The sequence below is a fragment of the Triticum urartu genome, chromosome 1 (genome assembly GCF_003073215.2).
Source record: "Triticum urartu cultivar G1812 chromosome 1, Tu2.1, whole genome shotgun sequence".
NCBI lineage: Eukaryota > Viridiplantae > Streptophyta > Magnoliopsida > Poales > Poaceae > Triticum > Triticum urartu.
The window spans coordinates 316,429,720-316,433,325 of NC_053022.1; positions in this window are offsets into that span (position 1 = coordinate 316,429,720).

Consider the following 3,606-nt stretch of genomic DNA (forward strand, 5'->3'; position numbering starts at 1 on the left):
GATTCTTGCCTTGAGATTTCCCACTGATCTGAGAGTCAGAACCACCAGCAGATTGATCTTGGGCAATTACAGGAGCCTGCCCAGATTGTGCCCCCATTTGGGGCGGAGGTGGGCCATACCACTGCCCAACCGGCGCTCCCCCCATTGTGATAGGGGAAATTCATCGGAGTTCCTGGTTCCTGCTCATCCTCCAGCCAGATGTTGTCTCTCAGGAAGCAGAAATAACCACCAGACAGCTCAATTGAAGCAGATTGCAAGCCTAATTTTAATCTTCTGTAGGTTTGGGGGAGAGGTAAGGTAGGGGATCCACCTGCTCCGGCTTCGGTGACGTGCTGGTGGGCAGGAGTCCAGTCAAGCATTCCCATCTCGCAGCACGGCGTGGATCTCCTGAATTCACTTCTCCTTTCGCCCATCGAACGAATGCAATCGACGACTCACTGGGGTGGGGCATCCTGTGCTTCTCCGAGAAATCTCCTTCAAAGTAGATCCGTAGGGCTAGATTCAGCAGCTCCCAATCCACATGATCCTTGCACATCCGAGCATACCTGCGCGAGTGAGAGAACGGATTCGGTCCCTCCTCGGCTTCCTCCCTCGCAGCTTCCTCCTCTGCTTCCTTCCATTCGCGCGTGCACTGGGTCCAGGAGAGAGCGTCATCGTGGATCCGCATCGCCCGCTCCCTCCATCTCCTCCCTCGAGTCTCCCGCAGCACCGCCGGCGCGAGGAAGTCGAGCCGCTGGAGCATCCGCGGGAAGGCTTTGTAGACATGTGGGAGATGCATCTTGTACATCTGCCTGTCTTCCAGCCATTCCCCCGTGGATATGGCCGGCGATTCCTTGGGGCGCGCGAGCGGACTTGCCGAGGGGGGCAGGCGCGCCCGGAGTCAGGAGGCGGGGGGTGGTGGCGAGATCTATTTGTCAATTACTCCCTCCTTTTTGGTTTATAGGGATCAATTCAAAAATCTCACCAACCAAGGTAGATGATGAATGGTGGAATACTTTTTGTAGTTTGCAAAAGCACCTAATTAATGCACTTGTTTTCCTCAAAAAATTATGTTTATCAATGCATAAATTGCAATGCATGCATTGGTCAATTTTCTCTTAATACTTGCATGCAATGATTTAATGCACCTTGGAATCTGAACATGTGATGGAAAACAACCAAATTGAGCCTTATAAAATTGAAAAACTAAAATTTTGAGATAAGCCCTATAAACCGAAAAGGAGGGAGTATATGAACTAAACAGTCAACATATAAAATAATTTAAATATATATAATATTGTTAGAAGGGAAACATAAGTTGGACCTGACGTTCCTATTCTTATATAGAAAAATAGAACATACCTCTGCGTTTTCTTCAAAAAAAACATAAATTGGGATGCCAAAAATAAAACCTCGGATGGGAGGTCCATAGGCCGGTCGATACATGACGGCCCTAAGAAAATACAAACAAGCCTATGGACCTCCCATCCGAGGTCGTGGGCTGCGCATGTTAAAAATGAAAGCCTAGACGGGGCAGCCCAAAACCACGTCCAACACTTGCCAAAACTTCGTCCCTCGTTTTCTCTGTGTTTCGCACACTCGACATTGTGTGGGCATTTTGTTTGTGCATCATATGAAGATGTGCTATGCATGAATGTTGATCAGCATGATGTTAACTGGCTGGTAGTTCCATTTTCGACCATGAATAAAACTTCCAACATGATGTTAATCCTGTTTGAAAAGGCTGTGTTAATATAAATGCTCTGCCTCTGAAAGTTGCAGTTTCTAATCTGAAACTGAAACTTGCAGTTTCTTCTCTGAGAATCACACTGTCTGCACTTTTATACTCCTATGAAACTACATTTTTTAAGTGCTAAAATTAGATCTCTAGAATTCATAAAATACTTCATATGCTCAATACTGCAAATCTGAAATTCAAAAGACATTCATATCTGAAAGTACTCTCAAAATACACAACACAAAACACAATTCACAACCTGCAAATACTGACAACCCTAAGCTCCTCCTGACAATTCACAACCTGCCCGACTATTGGGCTGGGGGGAGCCCCCTCCTATTCCTCGGCGGCAGACAGCCGCCCCGTGAGACGATGTGAACGGCGAGGGAGACGATGGCGGGGAAGCGTCGTCGGGCCAACTGCTTTTCTCCTCTTGGAGTTGGGTTCGGTCGACGAAGACTCCACCGGCTCGCTCTGGCAGGACACCCTCACAAACGACACCCTGTAGATGCTCGATCCTTCAATCTCTGGTGGATGCTCCATATGGGATCGATACTCCCACCATCGCTCCCTCACAATCGGATTCGGTGAATCTGTTTGCTCCATGGCCCAGAAGAGCAACTCTATGTACTCCGGCGCGACTCCCTTCGGGAGTATCGCCACCTTTTCGCTCTGTTGCAGATATTTGGCCATGGATGTCGCCGTCGCCGCTAGTTGGTCCTTGTTGTCAAACCAAGACTGTATCTCCAACATCCTAGCTAGCTTCACAGGGTCGTCGTCTGCGATCCTCATGTATCGGTTGTACTCCTCCATCGATCTACTTCTCCACAGCACCTTCACTCGCCGGCGGTGGTTTTTTGAATGGAAGAGGAGAGGAGCAGCGCTGGTTTTGGATTAGAACGGGAGAGGAGCGACGCTGGTTTTGGACTGGAACAGGAGAGGAGGGGCGGTGGTTTTGAAATGGAAGAGGAGAGGCGCGGCGCTGCATTTAGATTGGGAGACTAGTTAATGTGGGGTCGCTTTCTTAATTGAAGGGTAAATTGATTTTTATTTTGATCCAGTCAGAGCGCGCCGGCCCTCTCGTCCAATCCTAAATCGCTGCCGCACGCTCCTCTCCCTCTTCTCCATTGCAAAACCACCTCCTCTCCTCTCCATCATCTCCATTCCAAAACCAATGTCTCGCCTCTCCCTCTTCTCTATTGCAAGACCACCGTGTCTCCTCCGTTTTCTAGACGCTTTGCTCCATGGCGCGGGCGCAATCCATGGATACAAAATTAGTATACTGTATACTATTTAAAAGTCGAGGGCGGGGCTTTTCCTGCGCGATAGGCGGCGGGGCAGTTCCACCTAGTCGGTTCGACAGAGACGCGAGAAGACGAGGGAGTAGGCTGCTGCAAATGTAGGGCTGTGTGATTTGACAGCGAGTTACTGCTGGACAGGTGGGGCCCAGTGATTTGACTTGCCATTATCATTTTAACTGCGACGCTACGACCGGCGTGAGTCTCCCAGATTCCTGACCACCTCCATACAGGTGCCTCTCCCAATGCTCCACCATGTAGTAGAGGTTGGCTCTTGCATGAGAGCCCACTTCTCCACCTTTTCCTTGCCTCTCTTTCCTCCACATATGCAAAAATGCCATGTAAAGCGCACTATTGTACTTACTTTTACTTGCTCCTACAGGTTCTTAAGCTTGCCACATATGCATAAAGTCTGATGTGGCAAGTTAATCAAGAAGAGAGAGACTAGTTTGGTGACCCAAGGAAGAAACGGTGCTAAGCACGTGTACCTAGGTGAAAAGACAATTTTGAGTCTATAGCTAATTAAATGAAGCAAACTTAGAAACACCATTTCATTGGAAGAGGTCACTCCTTGGCAAATGCAATAAATAC